Source organism: Carcharhinus amblyrhynchos, unplaced genomic scaffold (assembly GCF_965287045.1).
Source record: "Carcharhinus amblyrhynchos unplaced genomic scaffold, sCarAmb.v2.hapA scaffold_462, whole genome shotgun sequence".
Classification (NCBI taxonomy): Eukaryota; Metazoa; Chordata; class Chondrichthyes; order Carcharhiniformes; family Carcharhinidae; genus Carcharhinus; species Carcharhinus amblyrhynchos.
In genome coordinates, this window is record NW_027650202.1 from 115,282 (window position 1) to 137,223 (window position 21,942).

Below are 21,942 nucleotides of genomic sequence, written 5' to 3' on the forward strand. Positions count from 1 at the left end.
CGACAGACCCGTCCCCACCAGTACTGTACCCCAGCGTTATACAGTGACAGACTCGTCCCCACCCCCCGCCCCTCTCACCCACAAAGGCCAATGTGGAGTTGGGAGTTATGGTGGGGAATGGAGTGTAAACCCACACCCCGAGCCCTGTTGGGGGGGGGCCCCAGGTAAGCGAGTAGTTTGCGAAGCTGTGTCTGTGGGGGCCAGCACGTTCTCGTCCTTCCAGGAAACCTTCCAGCCTGTTTAAAAATAACCTCAGTCAGCCGCACGCACCCTCAGGTTACACCTCACTCCGGGTTAACCCCTCTGAGGCTGCAGGGAACACGGCTTCAGGGTGAACAGGACTGGGAACCATCAAGGAAAATCCTGGAAATCCAACCAACCTCCCACTTCCAGGAATTAAATCAATCCGGAGCCTGTTCCGGCACCACCCCTCTCCCGGGAGCATCCCGAAACCTCTCACACTCATTCAAGAGCCCAGTGTCTGGAGGATTCACCCAGCCAATGCACAGCAGGATCCCACAAACAATAACACACTAACGACCCAAATCATTTCTTCCTACAGCCACTCTCGGGGAATCAATAATGGCCCCAGGACAATGCTGTACCAGAGCTCCCCACCCCCAACTCAGCACCAACCCTCCCACAGTGCGGCGCTCCCTCGGCACCGACCCTCCCACAGTGCGGCGCTCCCTCGGCACAGACCCTCCCACAGTGCGGCGCTCCCTCGGCACCGACCCTCCCTCGGCACGGACCCTCCCACAGTGCGGCGCTCCCTCGGCACGGACCCTCCCACAGTGCGGCGCTCCCTCGGCACCGACCCTCCCACAGTGCGGCGCTCCCTCGGCACCGACCCTCCCACAGTGCGGCGCTCCCTCGGCACCGACCCTCCCACAGTGCGGCGCTCCCTCGGCACAGACCCTCCCACAGTGCGGCGCTCCCTCGGCACCGACCCTCCCACAGTGCGGCGCTCCCTCGGCACTGACCCTCCCACAGTGCGGCGCTCCCTCAGCACTGACCCTCCCACAGTGCGGCGCTCCCTCAGCACTGACCCTCCCACAGTGCGGCGCTCCCTCGGCACTGACCCTCCCACAGTGCGGCGCTCCCTCAGCACTGACCCTCCCACAGTGCGGCGCTCCCTCAGCACTGACCCTCCCACAGTGCGGCGCTCCCTCAGCACTGACCCTCCCACAGTGCGGCGCTCCCTCAGCACTGACCCTCCCACAGTGCGGCGCTCCCTCAGCACTGACCCTCCCACAGTGCGGCGCTCCCTCGGCACTGACCCTCCCACAGTGCGGCGCTCCCTCAGCACTGACCCTCCCACAGTGTGGCGCTCCCTCAGCACTGACCCTCCCACAGTGCGGCGCTCCCTCAGCACTGACCCTCCCACAGTGCGGCGCTCCCTCAGCACTGACCCTCCCACAGTGCGGCGCTCCCTCGGCACTGACCCTCCCACAGTGCGGCGCTCCCTCAGCACTGACCCTCCCACAGTGTGGCGCTCCCTCAGCACTGACCCTCCCACAGTGCGGCGCTCCCTCAGCACTGACCCTCCCACAGTGCGGCGCTCCCTCAGCACTGACCCTCCCACAGTGCGGCGCTCCCCTGGAAAACTCTAATTCTCTCTAACTGATAACTAAGCTCTAAAAATCTTCCCATGTTTCCTTGGGGGGGGGGGTGAGGGTTGCACCAGGTTGGGGGGCGGAGGGGTGGTCCAGAGGGAGTCCCACTCACCACACCATGGAGAATGTAGTTCCAAAGGGGCAAACGCGCTGATACTGAGCAGACTCAAATATCCCTCAAGTATTCAGTCCAAACACATCCACAAATCCACCAATCATTCACAAAACATTCATGGAATGTTCGACGTGTAAAAATAGAACATTAGTAAAGAGAAGCAGCATCGCAAAAAGACCAGATTCAAATCACAAACTTTACCGATCGTCTGGGACACTATCCACCCGATCGCGATCTCTTATCCCGCCCGGTCACTCACCACACTCTCCCTCCAACCCTCCTCACTGGAGTAATGAACTGTTCCTCCCTACGCTCCTCTTCAACCCGCCCCAGCCAAACTACCTTCCCCCTTCTTAATCACACTCCCACCCTCCACCCCACCCACACCTTTCCATTTGTCCTGAGGGAACGCCGCACTGTGGGAGGGTCGGTGCCGAGGGAGCGCCGCACTGTGGGAGGGTCGGTGCTGAGGGAGCGCCGCACTGTGGGAGGGTCGGTGCCGAGGGAGCGCCGCACTGTGGGAGGGTCGGTGCTGAGGGAGCGCCGCACTGTGGGAGGGTCGGTGCCGAGGGAGCGCCGCACTGTGGGAGGGTCGGTGCCGAGGGAGCGCCGCACTGTGGGAGGGTCGGTGCCGAGGGAGCGCCGCACTGTGGGAGGGTCGGTGCTGAGGGAGCCCCGCACTGTGGGGAGGGTCGGTGCTGAGGGAGCGCCGCACTGTGGGAGGGTCGGTGCCGAGGGAGCGCCGCACTGTGGGAGGGTCGGTGCCGAGGGAGCGCCGCACTGTGGGAGGGTCGGTGCTGAGGGAGCGCCGCACTGTGGGAGGGTCGGTGCCGAGGGAGCGCCACACTGTGGGAGGGTCGGTGCCGAGGGAGCGCTGCACTGTGGGAGGGTCGGTGCTGAGGGAGCGCCGCACTGTGGGAGGGTCAGTGCTGAGGGAGTGCCGCACTGTCTGGGCTGGACAAATGAAGCTTCTTTCTCTCCCTCAGTCTCTCTCGGTCATTTTCACGTTGCTGTTGATGGGATCTTGCTGTGCCCTTGTGTCCACAAAGATATCAGTGAATGGGACTGGGGAGGGAGCTCGCCATTGGCTGTGAGGAAGTCCTGAGTTGCCGGGGAGGTGGTGTTGCGGGGTGTAGAGATTGAGGTGCCAGGGAGACCATTACCTTCCCCCTCCTCTCCCCACCAGCAATGGGAAACACAGACCGCCCCCCCCCTCAGTGGGGAGTCAGTCGGAAGTCCGGTCTCGCTGGGCTGAGTCTCCTCTCTCCGTTCGCTCTCCCAGACGGTGCGTGCACTGTCAGGGTCAGTGGGGGTCGGCACTGCCCGAATCCCCGGGGTGGCAGACCGAGTGGCGCAAACCACATTTTCCAGTTACTGCCGGCACCTGGAGCGTGAACCTCCAGACCCGCAGCTCCAAAACAAGGAGGCCATTCAGCCCATCGAGATCCGTTCTTCATCATCAAATTCAATCTTCCCTTTCTGTCATTTGGTTTATTGTCACGTGTGTCGGGATACAGTGAAAAGTATTGTTTCTTGCACACTACACAAAGCATACCATTCATAGAGAAGGAAGGGAGAGGGTGCGGAATGTAGTGTTACAGTCACAGCGAGGGTGTAGAGAAAGATCAACTTAATGTGAGGTAGGTCCATTCAAAAGTCTGACAGCAGCAGGGAAGAAGCTGTTCTTGAGTCGGTCGGTACGGGACCTCAGACTTTTGTATCTTTTTCCCAATGGAAGAAGGTGGGAGAGAGAATGTCCGGGGTGTGTGGGATCCTTAATTATCCCGGCTGCTTTTCCCCGAGGCAGCGGGAAGTGTAGACAGAGTCAATGGATGGGAGGCTGGTTTGTGTGATGGATTGGGGCTACATTCACCACCCTTTTGTAGTTCCTTGCGGTCTTGGACAGAGCAGGAGCCCAGACCAAGCTGTATTGACCCTTCCCCCCTTCCCCCCATATCCCTCGATCCCTTTAGCCCCAAGAACGATATCTCATTTCTTCCTGAAATCACACAACGTTTTGGCCTCAGCTACTTTCTGTGGGAGTGAATTCCACACATTCCCCACCCTCTGGGTGAAGAAATTTCTCCTCACCTCAGTTCTAAAAGGTTTCCCCCTTATCTTCAAACTCTGACCCCTAGTTCTGGACTCCCCCCACCATCGGGAACATTCTTTCTGAATCTACCCTGTCTAACCCTGTGTGAATTTTATAAGTTTCTATCAGATCCCCTCTCACTCTTCTAAACTCCAGTGAATATAATCCTCACCCACTCAGTCTCTCCTCATATGACAGACCTGCCATCCCAGGAATCAGCCTGGTAAACCTTCACTGTGCTCCCTCTATAGCAAGGACATCCTTCCTCAGATAAGGAGACCAAAACTGCACACAATACTCCAGGTGTGACCCTGTCTATAAAATAATGAGGGACACAGATCAGCGAGATAGTCAATATCTTTTCCCAAAGGTAGGGGAGTCTATAACTAGAGGGTACAGGTTTAAGGTGAGAGTGGAGAGATACAGAAGGGTCCAGAGGGGCAATGTTTTAACACAGAGGGTGCTGAGTGTCTGGAACAAGCTGCCAGAGGCAGTAGTAGAGGCGGGTACAATTTTGTCTTTTAAAAAGCATTTAGACAGTTACATGGGTACGATGGGTATAGAGGGAAATGGGGCAAACGTGGGCAACTGGGGTTAGCTTAGGGGTTTATAAAAAGGATGGTAGCATGGACAAGTTGGGCCGAAGGGCCTGTTTCCGTGCTGTAAACCTCAATGACTCGAAATGGGGGCATTTAGGGATCTGGCAAGGGGTTTTGGGGTGGGTTGGGGGTGGGGGATGAACTGTGTAGCCTCTGCACTTAGACGCGCCCACCCCACCCACCATTCCACCAGCATCCCCCAACACATCACACAGAGCCCCCAAAACAGGGTGGGGGTGGGGAGGGGTGCGGGGAGCAATCACTGCTGTCACGTCGCATACACACAGCAAGATCCCACGAATCACAATTGGATCATTTATTTTCAGTAAAACCCTCCGACACTGCAGCGCTCCCTCAGCACTGACCCTCCCACAGTGCAGCGCTCCCTCAGCACTGACCCTCCCACAGTGCGGCGCTCCCTCAGCACCGACCCTCCCACAGTGCGGCGCTCCCTCGGCACCGACCCTCCCACAGTGCGGCGCTCCCTCGGCACCGACCCTCCCACAGTGCGGCGCTCCCTCAGCACTGACCCTCCCACAGTGCGGCGCTCCCTCAGCACCGACCCTCCCACAGTGCGGCGCTCCTTCAGCACTGACCCTCCCACAGTGGGGCGCTCCCTCAGCACTGACCCTCCCACAGTGCGGTGCTCCCTCAGCACTGACCCTCCCACAGTGCGGCGCTCCCTCAGCACTGACCCTCCCACAGTGCGGCGCTCCCTCAGCCTCACATTGGGATTTATACAGCGTGTGTGCTTTCTTTCTGGGGGGAGGTGGATGTGAAATGAGGGAAGGAGTGGGTGAGTGGGAGCTCTGAGCTCACAGCTTTCTCTGGTAAGTTGAATGTAGCTCGTGTCTGTTTGAATCCCACAGATACGTGAATAATCAGGGGCTGACTCAGAGCAAACGCAAATGATCAGTGAAACCGGATCTCAGACTCCTCTAAACTCCACTCCCTTGGCAAACACTGAACACTCTGTTTACCAATGTTCCACCTCTGCTCCGCGCAAACAGCCACTTCCCGGGAAATCTGATTATCCCAAAGTCTGTGTGTCCTGCTCCAGCAATGTGATACATCCCACGTAACGGACCCATCCCCAAATTAGAACCGTATCCCATACACCTGGCAACAGTGCGTGATGGCGAGCTGAGGGAGTCCCGCACTGTGGGAGGGTCGGTGCTGAGGGAGCGCCGCACTGTGGGAGGGTCGGTGCTGAGGGAGCGCCGCACTGTGGGAGGGTCGGTGCTGAGGGAGCGCCGCACTGTGGGAGGGTCGGTGCTGAGGGAGCGCCGCACTGTGGGAGGGTCGGTGCTGAGGGAGCGCCGCACTGTGGGAGGGTCAGTGCCGAGGGAGCGCCGCACTGTGGGGAGGGTCGGTGCCGAGGGAGTGCCGCACTGTGGGAGGGTCGGTGCTGAGGGAGCGCCGCACTGTGGGAGGGTCGGTGCTGAGGGAGCGCCGCACTGTGGGAGGGTCGGTGCTGAGGGAGCGCCGCACTGTGGGAGGGTCGGTGCTGAGGGAGCGCCGCACTGTGGGAGGGTCGGTGCCGAGGGAGCGCCGCACTGTGGGAGGGTCGGTGCCGAGGGAGCGCCGCACTGTGGGAGGGTCAGTGCTGAGGGAGCGCCGCACTGTGGGAGGGTCGGTGCCGAGGGGGCGCCGCACTGTGGGAGGGTCGGTGCCGAGGGAGCGCCGCACTGTGGGAGGGTCGGTGCCGAGGGAGTGCCGCACTGTGGGAGGGTCGGTGCTGAGGGAGCGCCGCACTGTGGGAGGGTCGGTGCCGAGGGAGCGCCGCACTGTGGGAGGGTCGGTACCGAGGGAGCGATGCACTTTGTAGGTATCATCTTATGAGTGGGAGGAGGGTGTTTTCCTCAGTGTCTTCCGACTAATATTCATAATCTTGTACACGTCGATTAGATCGTCCCTCAGTCTGCTCTGCTCCAACCAAAACAACCCAAGCCTTTCCAACCTCTCTCCATCGCTGACACGCTCCATCCCAGGCAGCATCCGGGTGAATCTCCCCTCCAGCGCGATCACGTGGTGACCCAGACCTGCAGACAGTGCTCCAGCTGTGGCCTCACCCACATTCAATACAACTCCCAAAGTTTCAGTTTGAGTGAGAAGATGCTGATGTTTGTTGAAGATTTGTGACAGATCAGAAGGTTTATTTGGAACACAAACAAGATCGCAAAATCTCTGATTTTAGTCGGGGAGGGAAGCAGGGGTGGAAACTGGCTCCAAGTTTCCCGGAAAGTTCCAACAGGTCCGTAAGAAGCAATAAAATCAGCAAGAGGAACGTTCGTCCCATTGGGAATGAGTTTCCGGATTTAATACTGGGAAATACGGAAAATGGTGGACCAATCGAGCAGATATTTTGTGTCTGTAATGCAGAGAGTCACAGAATCCCTCCAGAAGGAAGCCATTCAGCCCATCAAGCCAGTGCCTACTCTCTGCCAGAGTCTCTTCCTAAGGCCTACACATCAATCCACACATCTCTGGACACTAATTTCCCACGGCTAATCTATCTAACCCGCACATCTCTGGACTGCGGGAGGAAACCGGAGCATCCGGAGGAAACCCACGCAGACACGGGGAGAATGTGCAGACTCAGACAGTGACCCGAGCCGGGAATCGAACCCGGGTCCCTGGCGCTGTGCTACCTCGCTGCCCTCAAGGGATACAAATAACATCCTGTCAATAATTGCGAGTCAGCCAGTGATTGTGGAGGGTGGAAGTTAAGAGAGTTACAGCCAACAGGGGAAGGAACTCTGAGAAGAGGACAGGGATTAAAGGCTGACCCCAGATCCCAACGCATTGCATCCCAGGATCTTAAACGGCACGGCTGCCAAGATAATTGCCCAAGGATTCCCTCGCTTGCGGCAGATTGTGAAGTAACGAGTTCCTCTATTCAAGGAGGGAACAGCCCAGCGCACAGGAAATGACAGGCCAATTGGTGTAACCACAGTTCCAAGGAACATCGCTGGAATCTCCAATTACCACGGTTATCACGAGGGATATAAGAACATCTCTGTACCTTCCGGCACAGCACCCACAGTTTGGGGTAGGAGCTGTTTTTTTTGGCGAGATTTATCAGGAGTTCTCTTGGGGGGAGCAACAAACAACCAAATGTGAAGGAGAACCTGAGGATGTGATGGACTTAGCACTAGACAAGGTGTCAAAGGTCACAGCTCAAAATACAAGTCATTGGCCAATAGCGGGTATAAATTTGTATTAACCCAGATCAGGGATTGGTTAGCTCAGAGGAAGCAGAGAGTTGGCATAAATCGGTCAGGCCAGTGAGGTATAATCATCGGAGTTCACGTCCGATATAACGGAGAGACGAGGCAGCTTCAGGGGGGTTTTAAACCCCACCCCCCACCCCCCGCCGCCAACAGCCCACTCCCAACTCCTGCACTTCTGTAACTGAGCCAGCTGAGGTCAGTTATAAGGAGCATTTCAAAGGAGACAGGGACTGAGACAGAGAGGTGGAGGGAGTTAGAGAGGAAATTCCAGAGTTTAGGAGCCCCCAGGTTGCAGGAGACACAGCCGCCAACGGCAGAGAGACGGGAATCGGGAAACACCTGAGAGGCCGGAATTGGAACAGCGCAGAGATCTCGGAGGGTCATAGGTTACAGAGATAGGGAGGGGGTGTAGGGGGCTGGAGGAGGTTACAGAGATAGGGAGGGGGTGTAGGGGCTGGAGGAGGTTACAGAGATAGGGAGGGGTGTAGGGGCTGGAGGAGGTTACAGAGATAGGGAGGGGTGTAGGGGCTGGAGGAGGTTACAGAGATAGGGAGGGGGTGTAGGGGCTGGAGGAGGTTACAGAGATAGGGAGGGGGTGTAGGGGCTGGAGGAGGTTACAGAGATAGGGAGGGGGTGTAGGGGGGAGGGGGTTACAGAGATAGGGAGGGGGTGTCGGGGCTGGAGGGGGTTACAGAGATAGGGAGGGGGTGTAGGGGGCTGGAGGAGGTTACAGAGATAGGGAGGGGGTGTAGGGGCTGGAGGAGGTTACAGAGATAGGGAGGGGTGTAGGGGCTGGAGGAGGTTACAGAGATAGGGAGGGGGTGTAGGGGCTGGAGGAGGTTACAGAGATAGGGAGGGGGTGTAGGGGCTGGAGGAGGTTACAGAGATAGGGAGGGGGTGTAGGGGGCTGGAGGAGGTTACAGAGATAGGGAGGGGGTGTAGGGGGCTGGAGGGGGTTACAGAGATAGGGAGGGGGTGTAGGGGGGCTGGAGGGGTTTACAGAGATAGGGAGGGGTGTAGGGGGAGGTTACAGAGATAGGGAGGGGGTGTAGGGGCTGGAGGAGGTTACAGAGATAGGGAGGGGGTGTAGGGGGCTGGAGGGGGTTACAGAGATAGGGAGGGGGTGTAGGGGGCTGGAGGGGTTTACAGAGATAGGGAGGGGGTGTAGGGGGCTGGAGGGGGTTACAGAGATAGGGAGGGGGTGTAGGGGCTGGAGGAGGTTACAGAGATAGGGAGGGGGTGTAGGGGCTGGAGGGGGTTACAGAGATAGGGAGGGGGTGTAGGGGGCTGGAGGGGGTTACAGAGATAGGGAGGGGGTGTAGGGGCTGGAGGGGGTTACAGAGATAGGGAGGGGGGCGTAGGGGGCTGGAGGAGGTTACAGAGATAGGGAGGGGGTGTAGGGGGCTGGAGGAGGTTACAGAGATAGGGAGGGGGTGTAGGGGCTGGAGGAGGTTACAGAGATAGGGAGGGGGTGTAGGGGGCTGGAGGGGTTACAGAGATAGGGAGGGGGTGTAGGGGGCTGGAGGGGGTTACAGAGATAGGGAGGGGGTGTAGGGGGCTGGAGGGGGTTACAGATACTCGATAGGGAGGGGTGTAGGGGCTGGAGGAGGTTACAGAGATAGGGAGGGGGTGTAGGGGGCTGGAGGGGGTTACAGAGATAGGGAGGGGGTGTAGGGGGCTGGAGGGGTTTACAGAGATAGGGAGGGGGTGTAGGGGGCTGGAGGGGGTTACAGAGATAGGGAGGGGTGTAGGGGCTGGAGGGGTTACAGAGATACTCATGGGAGGGGGTGTAGGGGGCTGGAGGAGGTTACAGAGATAGGGAGGGGGTGGAGGGGGTGTAGGGGGGCTGGAGGGGTTACAGAGATAGGGAGGGGGTGTAGGGGCTGGAGGGGGTTACAGAGATAGGGAGGGGGGTGTAGGGGCTGGAGGGGGTTACAGAGGGGCTGGAGGGGGTTACAGAGATAGGGAGGGGGCGTAGGGGCTGGAGGAGGTTACAGAGATAGGGAGGGGGTGTAGGGGGCTGGAGGAGGTTACAGAGATAGGGAGGGGGCGTAGGGGCTGGAGGAGGTTACAGAGATAGGGAGGGGGTGTAGGGGGCTGGAGGAGGTTACAGAGATAGGGAGGGGGTGTAGGATTTCGGGAATGGGGGGGAGGGTGGGTGGTGAGGGGGGGAGGGTGGGGGGGAGGGGAGCAGAGCCGGGGGGTGAGTGTGATGCCTCCCTGTGTGAATAGCCGGTTTGGGCGGGAGGAGGAGCCGGGTTTGACTCGGGGAGAATCCGGGCTGGAAAAGCACAGCCCCACCCCCCCCCCCCCGGGGACTGACCCCAGAGCTGGGAATATCCCCCCCCCACACACACACACACACAGACAGACAGACAGTGTCCCGGACCCCCCCCCCCCCCCGGACACGCGCCAGAAACTTTCCTCAAACTTTCCCCAAACTTACTTGGCGCGAGGCGGAAAGTTTCCTTGAGGGAAATTCAGGCACAAACTCCCATCCCCGGGACAGACTGGGGGCAAAATCCTCAATCCGGCAACAGAAAACGTGTTCTTCACCCCCCCAGAGCGCGGGCAGAGAGAGAGGAGGGGGCAGAGGGAGGAGGGACTGAGGGAGGAGGGACTGAGGGAGGAGGATCTACAACCAGACTCAGGATTACATCAGCTTCTGCCTGACGCAACACCACCCGGGGGGAGGGGGGGAACCAGCCAGGGTTCCTGCTCCTGATCACTGTCCAGTGATCCCTGGGTTAGAGAGAGAGAGGGGAAATCAGCCAGGGTTCCTGTTCCTGATCACTGTCCAGTGATCCCTGGGTTAGAGAGAGAGAGAGGGGAAATCAGCCAGGGTTCCTGCTCCTGATCACTGTCCAGTGATCCCTGGGTTAGAGAGAGGGGAAATCAGCCAGGGTTCCTGCTCCTGATCACTGTCCAGTGATCCCTGGGTTAGAGAGAGAGAGGGGAAATCAGCCAGGGTTCCTGCTCCTGATCACTGTCCAGTGATCCCTGGGGTTAGAGAGAGAGAGAGAGGGGAAATCAGCCAGGGTTCCTGCTCCTGATCACTGTCCAGTGATCCCTGGGTTAGAGAGAGAGAGAGGGGAAATCAGCCAGGGTTCCTGCTCCTGATCACTGTCCAGTGATCCCTGGGTTAGAGAGAGAGAGAGAGGGGAAATCAGCCAGGGTTCCTGCTCCTGATCACTGTCCAGTGATCCCTGGGTTAGAGAGAGAGAGAGGGGAAATCAGCCTGGGTTCCTGCTCCTGATCACTGTCCAGTGATCCCTGGGTTAGAGAGAGAGGGGGGAAATCAGCCAGGGTTCCTGCTCCTGATCACTGTCCAGTGATCCCTGGGTTAGAGAGAGAGGGGGGAAATCAGCCAGGGTTCCTGCTCCTGATCACTGTCCAGTGATCCCTGGGTTAGAGAGAGAGGGGGGGAAATCAGCCAGGGTTCCTGCTCCTGATCACTGTCCAGTGATCCCTGGGTTAGAGAGAGAGAGAGGGGAAATCAGCCAGGGTTCCTGTTCCTGATCACTGTCCAGTGATCCCTGGGTTAGAGAGAGAGAGAGGGGAAATCAGCCAGGGTTCCTGTTCCTGATCACTGTCCAGTGATCCCTGGGTTAGAGAGAGAGAGAGGGGAAATCAGCCAGGGTTCCTGTTCCTGATCACTGTCCAGTGATCCCTGGGTTAGAGAGAGAGAGAGGGGAAATCAGCCAGGGTTCCTGTTCCTGATCACTGTCCAGTGATCCCTGGGTTAGAGAGAGAGAGAGGGGAAATCAGCCAGGGTTCCTGCTCCTGATCACTGTCCAGTGATCCCTGGGTTAGAGAGAGAGAGAGAGGGGAAATCAGCCAGGGTTCCTGCTCCTGATCACTGTCCAGTGATCCCTGGGTTAGAGAGAGAGAGAGAGGGGAAATCAGCCAGGGTTCCTGCTCCTGATCACTGTCCAGTGATCCCTGGGTTAGAGAGAGAGAGGGGAAATCAGCCAGGGTTCCTGCTCCTGATCACTGTCCAGTGATCCCTGGGTTAGAGAGAGAGAGGGGAAATCAGCCAGGGTTCCTGCTCCTGATCACTGTCCAGTGATCCCTGGGTTAGAGAGAGAGAGAGGGGGGAAATCAGCCAGGGTTCCTGCTCCTGATCACTGTCCAGTGATCCCTGGGTTAGAGAGAGAGAGAGAGGGGAAATCAGCCAGGGTTCCTGCTCCTGATCGCTGTCCAGTGATCCCTGGGTTAGAGAGAGAGGGGGGAAATCAGCCAGGGTTCCTGCTCCTGATCACTGTCCAGTGATCCCTGGGTTAGAGAGAGAGAGGGGAAATCAGCCAGGGTTCCTGCTCCTGATCACTGTCCAGTGATCCCTGGGTTAGAGAGAGAGAGGGGAAATCAGCCAGGGTTCCTGCTCCTGATCACTGTCCAGTGATCCCTGGGTTAGAGAGAGAGAGGGGAAATCAGCCAGTGTTCCTGCTCCTGATCACTGTCCAGTGATCCCTGGGTTAGAGAGAGAGAGAGGGGAAATCAGCCAGGGTTCCTGCTCCTGATCGCTGTCCAGTGATCCCTGGGTTAGAGAGAGGGGAAATCAGCCAGGGTTCCTGCTCCTGATCACTGTCCAGTGATCCCTGGGTTAGAGAGAGAGAGAGAGAGGGGAAATCAGCCAGGGTTCCTGCTCCTGATCACTGTCCAGTGATCCCTGGGTTAGAGAGAGAGAGGGGGAAATCAGCCAGGGTTCCTGCTCCTGATCACTGTCCAGTGATCCCTGGGTTAGAGAGAGAGAGGGGAAATCAGCCAGGGTTCCTGCTCCTGATCACTGTCCAGTGATCCCTGGGTTAGAGAGAGAGAGGGGAAATCAGCCAGGGTTCTTGCTCCTGATCACTGTCCAGTGATCCCTGGGTTAGAGAGAGAGGGGGGAAATCAGCCAGGGTTCCTGCTCCTGATCACTGTCCAGTGATCCCTGGGTTACAGAGAGAGAGGAAATCAGCCAGGGTTCCTGCTCCTGATCACTGTCCAGTGATCCCTGGGTTAGAGAGAGAGGGGGGAAATCAGCCAGGGTTCCTGCTCCTGATCACTGTCCAGTGATCCCTGGGTTCGAGAGAGAGAGAGAGGGGAAATCAGCCTGGGTTCCTGCTCCTGATCACTGTCCAGTGATCCCTGGGTTAGAGAGAGAGGGGAAATCAGCCAGGGTTCCTGCTCCTGATCACTGTCCAGTGATCCCTGGGTTAGAGAGAGAGAGGGGAAATCAGCCAGGGTTCCTGCTCCTGATCACTGTCCAGTGATCCCTGGGTTAGAGAGAGAGAGGGGAAATCAGCCAGGGTTCCTGCTCCTGATCACTGTCCAGTGATCCCTGGGTTAGAGAGAGAGAGAGAGGGGAAATCAGCCAGGGTTCCTGCTCCTGATCACTGTCCAGTGATCCCTGGGTTAGAGAGAGAGAGAGAGAGGGGAAATCAGCCAGGGTTCCTGCTCCTGATCACTGTCCAGTGATCCCTGGGTTAGAGAGAGAGAGAGAGGGGAAATCAGCCAGGGTTCCTGCTCCTGATCACTGTCCAGTGATCCCTGGGTTAGAGAGAGAGGAAATCAGCCAGGGTTCCTGCTCCTGATCACTGTCCAGTGATCCCTGGGTTAGAGAGAGAGAGAGAGAGGGGAAATCAGCCAGGGTTCCTGCTCCTGATCACTGTCCAGTGATCCCTGGGTTAGAGAGAGAGAGGGGAAATCAGCCAGGGTTCCTGCTCCTGATCACTGTCCAGTGATCCCTGGGTTAGAGAGAGAGAGGGGAAATCAGCCAGGGTTCCTGCTCCTGATCACTGTCCAGTGATCCCTGGGTTAGAGAGAGAGAGGGGGGGAAAATCAGCCAGGGTTCCTGCTCCTGATCACTGTCCAGTGATTCCCTGGGTTAGAGAGAGAGAGGGGAAATCAGCCAGGGTTCCTGCTCCTGATCACTGTCCAGTGATTCCCTGGGTTAGAGAGAGAGAGGGGGAATCAGCCAGGGTTCCTGCTCCTGATCACTGTCCAGTGATCCCTGGGTTAGAGAGAGAGAGGGGAAATCAGCCAGGGTTCCTGCTCCTGATCACTGTCCAGTGATCCCTGGGTTAGAGAGAGAGGAAATCAGCCAGGGTTCCTGCTCCTGATCACTGTCCAGTGATCCCTGGGTTAGAGAGAGAGAGAGGGGAAATCAGCCAGGGTTCCTGCTCCTGATCACTGTCCAGTGATCCCTGGGTTAGAGAGAGAGAGGGGAAATCAGCCAGGGTTCCTGCTCCTGATCACTGTCCAGTGATCCCTGGGTTAGAGAGAGAGAGGGGAAATCAGCCAGGGTTCCTGCTCCTGATCACTGTCCAGTGATCCCTGGGTTAGAGAGAGAGAGGGGGGAAAATCAGCCAGGGTTCCTGCTCCTGATCACTGTCCAGTGATCCCTGGGTTAGAGAGAGAGAGGGGAAATCAGCCAGGGTTCCTGCTCCTGATCACTGTCCAGTGATCCCTGGGTTAGAGAGAGAGAGGGGAAATCAGCCAGGGTTCCTGCTCCTGATCACTGTCCAGTGATCCCTGGGTTAGAGAGAGAGGGGAAATCAGCCAGGGTCCCTGCTCCTGATCACTGTCCAGTGATCCCTGGGTTAGAGAGAGAGGGGAAATCAGCCAGGGTTCCTGCTCCTGATCACTGTCCAGTGATCCCTGGGTTAGAGAGAGAGAGAGGGGAAATCAGCCAGGGTCCCTGCTCCTGATCACTGTCCAGTGATCCCTGGGTTAGAGAGAGAGGGGGGAAATCAGCCAGGGTTCCTGCTCCTGATCACTGTCCAGTGATCCCTGGGTTAGAGAGAGAGAGAGGGGAAATCAGCCAGGGTTCCTGCTCCTGATCACTGTCCAGTGATCCCTGGGTTAGAGAGAGAGAGAGGGGAAATCAGCCAGGGTTCCTGCTCCTGATCACTGTCCAGTGATCCCTGGGTTAGAGAGAGAGAGAGAGAGGGGAAATCAGCCAGGGTTCCTGCTCCTGATCACTGTCCAGTGATCCCTGGGTTAGAGAGAGAGAGAGGGGGGAAATCAGCCAGGGTTCCTGTTCCTGATCACTGTCCAGTGATCCCTGGGTTAGAGAGAGAGAGGGGAAATCAGCCAGGGTTCCTGCTCCTGATCACTGTCCAGTGATCCCTGGGTTAGAGAGAGGGGGGAAATCAGCCAGGGTTCCTGCTCCTGATCACTGTCCAGTGATCCCTGGGTTAGAGAGAGAGAGAGGGGAAATCAGCCAGGGTTCCTGCTCCTGATCACTGTCCAGTGATCCCTGGGTTAGAGAGAGAGAGGGGAAATCAGCCAGGGTTCCTGCTCCTGATCACTGTCCAGTGATCCCTGGGTTAGAGAGAGGGGAAATCAGGCATGTACTTTGACAGAAGCTGTTGCTCAAACAGGTTTAGGATATTCTGATAAATGATTCCCTCTATTCTTCTCTCTGATCTCACGAGTTAACCACCAGATTCTCATAATGCTATTTCTGGTTCACATTTCCTTGTGCATACTTTAACCTTGTGATAGCTCAACAGTTTGATTGGACGGGGAATTTGGGTTGTATTTCCCTGGGTCGGGGCATCCTTGGAAATATTTGTGGACTGATGTGACCTCTCACCTCCTCCTGTTCCTGTGTAACAGGCTGGAGAGAGAGGGGCTGAATGGCCTCCTCCTGTTCCTGTGTAACAGGCTGGAGAGAGAGGGGCTGAGTGACTCTCCAGTTGAGTTTGAAGACTAGCTCCTTGGTGTGAGGTTTTTTCCCCTGGTGTAGCTACGTTCTGACTCCCATTCTGTCCCTGACCACACAGAGGCCAAGTCCAAGGGGATCCCCCCAGGCTCGATTCTGGGATAGCAGCACCTCAGGTAGGGAAGGTGTGGGATCAACACTTAGAGAAACATCACGGACCAGAGACAGAGAGACAAAGGAGATAAATATATCTCCGTCTCTCACACACACAGAGACACACAGACACTCTCTCTTATAGAACAAAAGAGCTGAATTCCAGAGGTGAGGTGACAGCAATAGCCCTTGACATCATAGAACAGTACAGGCCCTTCGGCCCCTCGATGTTGTGCTGAGCTTTGTCCAAACCCAAGATCAGTCTATCCCACTCCCTATCATTCTGGAGTGCTCCATGTGCCTATCCAATAACCGCTTGAAAGTTCCTAAAGTGTCCGACTCCACTATCACAGCAGGCAGTGCATTCCACACCCCAACCACTCTCTGAGTAAAGAATCTACCTCGGACATCCCTCCTATATCTCCCACCATGAACCTTATAGTTATGCCCCCTAGTAACAGTTACATCCACCCAAGGAAATAGTCTCTGCACGTCCACTGTGTCCATCGCCCTCATCATCTTATAAACCTCTATTAAGTCGTCTCTCATCCTCCTCCGCTCTAAAGAGAAAAGCCCCACCTCCCTCAACCTTTCCTCATAAGACCTACCCTCCAAACCAGGCAGCATCCTGGTAAATCTCCTCTGCACTCTCTCCAATGCTTCCACATCCTTCTTATAGTGAGGTGACCAGAACTGAACACAATATTCCAAATGTGGTCTCACCAAGGTCCGGTATAGTTGCAGCATAACCCCACAGCTCTTAAACTCAAACCCCCTGTTAATAAACGCTAACACACTATAAGCCTTCTTCATGGCTCTATCCACTTGAGTGGCAACCTTCAGAGACCTGTGGATATGAACCCCAAGATCTCTCTGTTCCTCCACATTCCTTAGAACCCTGCCGTTGACCCTGTAATCTGCATTCAAGTTTGTCCTACCAAAATGAATCACCTCACACTTATCAGGGTTAAACTCTATCTGCTACTTTTTGGCCCGGCTCTGCATCCTATCAATGCCTATTTGCAGCCTGCAAGAGCCCGCTGCCTGATCCACTACTCCACCAATCTTGGTGTCATCAGCAAATTTACTAACCCACCCTTCAGCCCCCTCTTCCAAGTCATTGATAAAAATCACAAATAGCAGAGGACCCAGCACTGACCCCCGGGTGCTCCGGTTTCCTCCCACAGTCCGAAAGATGTGCTGGTTAGGGTGCATTGGCCGTGCTAAATTCTCCCTTCGTGTCAGGGGGACTGGCTAGGGTCAATGCATGAGGTTATGGGCCTGGGTGGGATTGTGGTCAGTGCAGACTAGATGGGCCAAATGGCCTCCTTCTGCATTGTAAGGATGGTATTATTCTATATGGAGATTTGATTTATTATTATCATATTGTGATACAGTGTATTGTTTCTTGCATGCAATACAGACAAGGCATACTGTTCATAGAGTACATAGGGGGGAAGGAAAGGAGAGGGTGCAGAATGTAGTGTTACAGTCACAGCGAGGGTGGAGAGAAAGATCAGCTTAATGCGAGGTAGGTCCATTCAAAAGTCTGACAGCAGCAGGGAAGAAGCTGTTCTTGAGTCGGTCGGTACGGGACCTCAGACTTTTGTATCTTTTTCCCGATGGAAGAAGCCGGAGTGTGTGGGGTCCTTAATTATCCCGGCTGCTTTTCCCAAGGCAGCGGGAAGTGTAGACCGAGTCAATGGATGGGAGGCTGGTTTGTGTGATGGATTGGGGCTACATTGATGACCCTTTTGTAGTTCCTTGCGGTCTTGGGCAGAGCAGGAGCCCAGACCGAGCTGTGATACAACCAGAAAGAATGCTTTCTATGGGGCATCTGTAAAAGTTGGTGAGAGTTGTGGTGGACATGCTGAGAGATCGGGAGAAGCTGGGATCATTCTCTTCGGAGTGGGGAAGGTAAAGGGGGAGATTGAATCGAGGCAGTCACTTTCACAACAGGTCACGATTGAGTGAGTGAGGAGAAAGTGTTTCCCAGTGACAGGAGGGTGGGGAACCAGAGAACGAGGGAGGGGGAGACACAGAATGAAGAGAATTGGTGAATGAACCAGAGGCGGGGGGTAGATGGGGAGAATTTTATTGAGATGGTGAGTTGTGATGTTACTGGGACTGGAAGGCTTGAGGAGAGGCTGGATAAACTGGGACATTTTTCCCTGGGTCATGGGGGGAGGGTCTATAAAACCATGAGGGGCAGTGATAAGGTGAACAGCCAACATCTTTTCCCCAGGATAGGGGGTCCAAAACTAGAGGGCAGAGGTTAAAGGTGAGAGGGGAAAGATTGCAAAGGGACCTGAAGGGCAGCTTCTTCACACAGAGGGTGGTGTGTGTGTGGTCGGGGGGAAATGAGCTGCCAGAGGAGGTGATAGAGGGGAGTACAACATTGGAAAGACATTTGGACCAGAATGTGGATGGGTTTAGAGAGAGATGGGCCAAACAGGCAAATGGGACGAGTTCAAACCTGGCCAACATGGAGGAGTTGGGCCGAAAGGCCTGTTCCCATGCTGTATCTCACTATGACCTGGAATACTGGGAACAGTTTGGGTCCCCTTATCCAAGGAAGGATATTCTGACATTAGAGGCATTCCGGAGAAGGTTCACTCGGTCAATCCCGGGTAGGGAGGGATTTTCTCATGAGGGGAGGTTGAGGTTGAGTAGGTTGGGCCTGTACTCATTGGGAATTTAGAAGAATGAGAGGCGACCTTACTGAGACACATCAGATTCTCGGGGGGGGAACAGGGTGGGTGCTGAGAGGCTGTTTCCCCGTATGGGAGATTCTGGGACCAGAGGGAATAATCTCAGAGTAGGGGGGTCGCCCATTGGATACAGAGATGAGAGGGATTTCTTCTCTCGGAGGGGAGTGAGTGTGTGGAATTCTTTCCCACAGAGGCCTGTAGAGGCTGGATTGTGATACAAAGTTGATTAGAACAAAGAACAAAATCAGCCCGGGAAACAGGCCCTTCGGCCCAACGAGCCCGCGCCGCCATTTTAATATTACCAGTTCCCCCTCTCCACCCATGACCCTTATCTAATGTTTTATGGCCATCCACATTGAGGGAAAACTAATTTAGGGACAATTTATTCCTGCCAATCAGCCTAACAGCACATCTTTGGGGTGTGGGAGGAAACCGGAGCACCCGGAGAAAACCCACGCAAGCACGGGGAGAATGTGCAAACTCCCACAGACACCGGCCCAAATCCATGTGTCTGCACAGCAATCAGTGATAGTCACTGAGCTGTCGTCTTGCCCAGTATCTGGTCCAGTTTAGGCACACACTAACAACATGAAGCACTAGGCCAATCTCGAACAACCAAGAGCAGCCCCAGTACGACCCATCGCGTGTATGCCCCTCGTTGGACACGAGGTGGACCGACTTAAAACCTGTGAATGAAAAGAGAAAGAACATTATTATCATACCATACCCATTTACATTACCTGCGACACCCCAATGCTAATGACCCTTATTTAAAACAATCTCCTATATCCACCCATCTCCAACCCACTCATGTGCCTGTCTAAGTTACTCCTAAATGACTCTAGCGTGTTTGCCTCCACCACCTTACTTGGCAGAGCATTCCATACCCCCACTACCCTCTGTGTGAAAAACCTCCCTCTAATATCTGTGTTATACCTCTCCCCCCTCACCCTAAGCCCGTGGCCCCTCGTACTGCGTGTCTCTAACATAGGAAATAACTTACCTCTGTTTACTCTATCTATACCCTTCATAATCTTATATACCTCTATTAGATCCCCCCTCAGTCGCCGTCTTTCAAGGGAAAAGAGCCCCAATTTGTTCAATCTTTCCTCATACCCCAGTCCTTCCATACCAGGCAACATCCTGGTAAACCTCCTCTGCACTCTCTCCAGAGTCTCCACGTCCTTCCGGTAGTAAGGCGACCAGAACTGGATGCAGTACTCTAAATGCAGCCTAACCAATGTTCTGTACAACTGCAACATCAGACTCCAGCTCTTATATTCTATACTCCTTCCTATAAAGGCTAACATACCATAGGCTTTCTTCACCACACTCTCCACTTGCACTGCCACCTTCAAAGACTTGTGCACTTGCACCCCCAGGTCTCGCTGTGATTCTATGCTCCTTATGGGCTTACCCTTTATCATATAACTCCCCCCTACATTATTCCGGCCAAAATGCATCACCTCACATTTATCCGGATTAAACTCCATTTGCCTCATATCTGCCCAATCAACCAGCCTATCAATATCCCGCTGTATTGCCAGACACTGCTCCTCACTGCCCACCAATCCAGCCATCTTAATGTCATCAGTAAATTTGCTGATCACACCACCTACTCCCTCTTCCAAATCATTTATATACACTACAAAGAGAAGAGGTCCCAGTACTGAGCCCTGTGGCACACCACTAGTCATGATGTGGGTATGCAGGCGTTGGACTGGCGTAAACACAGTAAAAAGTCTGACACCACCAGGTTTTAGTCCAACCGATTTACACCACTAGTGACAGACCTCCAGCTAGAAAAAGACCCCTCCACAATTACTCTCTGTCTCCTCTTTGCAAGCCAGTTCTCTACCCATCTAGATACCTGACCACATATCCCATGAGCTTTAATCTTCTGTATCAACCTACCATGAGGGACTTTGTCAAACGCCTTACTGAAATAGGTTAGGATTATATTCACTGGAGTTTAGAAGAGTGAGAGGGGATCTGATAGAAACTTATAAAATTCTAACAGGGTTAGACAGGGTAGATTCAGAATGTCCCCGATGGTGGGGGGAGTCCAGAACTAGGGGTCAGAGTTTGAGGATAAGGGGGAAACCTTTTAGAACTGAGGTGAGGAGAAATTTCTTCACCCAGAGGGTGGGGAATGTGTGGAATTCACTCCCACAGAAAGTAGTTGAGGCCAAAACGTTGTGATTTCAGGAAGAAATTAGATATCACTCTTGGGGCTAAAGGGATCGAGGGATATGGGGGGGGGATCAGGATATTGAATTTGATGATCAAAATGAATGGGGGAGCAGCTCGAAGGGCCGAATGGCCTCCTCTAGTTTCTGTGGGTCGGGAAGTGTATTTGAGGTGGGATTGATATTTAACTAGTTGTGGGAATCGATGTGGATAAGGCCGGGGTGGGGGGAGGGGAGAGTGGGAGTCAAGGGTTAGCAGATGGCAGGATCCCAGTGGGCTGAATGGCCACTCCGTCCCTCTCCGTGAGGCCTTCAGTGACCACCCCCACCCCCCCAGCCCCTGCTTCGTAAACCGAATCGGGGGGGGGGGTGCAGGAAGATGCTGGATACAAACCATCACCACCCCCCCTCCACCACACCCCGAAACAAAACATACAAAACATTTGGCAACGTGATTTATTCATATAAAAAGGTGTTTATTTAATTTAATAAATGGTTTGACGCAGGATAATGTAACACACACACACACGTGGACACAGACACACACACACACACACACTGAGACTCTGAAAGCGCTGATACACCCAGGACAACAAATTTGGACAGCAAGAAAGTTATGTGCAAACTCTCAGTCAATGTACAATTGTCTTAATTAAATGTTTCCACAGAGTTGCCACCCTCGATCCAAATGCCCCTGGGGGGGGAAATAAATACCTCTGACGTGTCAGCAACCACAACCAACTGATGTATCCTAATCCCAGGTCAAATATCTGAAGTGTTTCTTTCCCTGGGAGACCATTCTAACACAGTCTGGGGAGTGACCACTGACACAGCAACCTCAGACAAGCAGCGATGTGATCACTGACCCTCCCACCCTCTGTCCTCAACGATACGGGGGTTCAGCGATAGATGTTGGCCCAGGACACTGGGGAGAACACCCAGCACCGACCCTCCCACAGCACTGACCCTCCCACAGTGCGGCGCTCCCTCGGCACCGACCCTCCCACAGTGCGGGGCTCCCTCGGCACCGACCCTCCCACAGTGCGGCGCTCCCTCGGCACCGACCCTCCCACAGTGCGGGGCTCCCTCGGCACCGACCCTCCCACAGTGCAGCGCTCCCTCAGCACTGACCCTCCCACAGTGCGGCGCTCCCTCGGCACCGACCCTCCCACAGTGCGGGGCTCCCTCGGCACCGACCCTCCCACAGTGCGGCGCTCCCTCAGCACCGACCCTCCCACAGCACCGACCCTCCCACAGTGCGGCGCTCCCTCGGCACCGTCCCTCCCACAGTGCAGCGCTCCCTCGGCACCGACCCTCCCACAGTGCGGGGCTCCCTCGGCACCGACCCTCCCACAGTGCGGCGCTCCCTCGGCACTGACCCTCCCACAGTGCGGCACTCCCTCAGCACTGACCCTCCCACAGTGCGGCGCTCCCTCAGCACCGACCCTCCCACAGTGCGGCGCTCCCTCAGCACTGACCCTCCCACAGTGCGGCACTCCCTCAGCACTGACCCTCCCACAGTGCGGCGCTCCCTCAGCACTGACCCTCCCACAGTGCGGCACTCCCTCAGCACTGACCCTCCCACA

The 21,942-nt window shown here is 55.7% G+C and overlaps 1 protein-coding gene across 2 annotated transcripts in view; it reads right to left on the minus strand.

Annotated features, from left to right (window-relative positions):
- Positions 1-10,248, minus strand: part of LOC145339435 (sodium-coupled neutral amino acid transporter 3-like) — a 49,505-nt gene extending 39,257 nt beyond the window's left edge. Inside the window, exon 1 of one of the 2 annotated variants that reach the window (XM_080183903.1) lies at positions 10,102-10,248. The gene's annotated coding sequence lies outside the window, so the exon portion shown is untranslated. Of the gene's footprint in view, positions 1-1,728; positions 1,813-10,101 lie in introns of those variants that run through there. The other variant, XM_080183904.1, reaches the window with a different exon arrangement.
- Between the last annotated feature and the right edge of the window lie 11,694 nt (positions 10,249-21,942).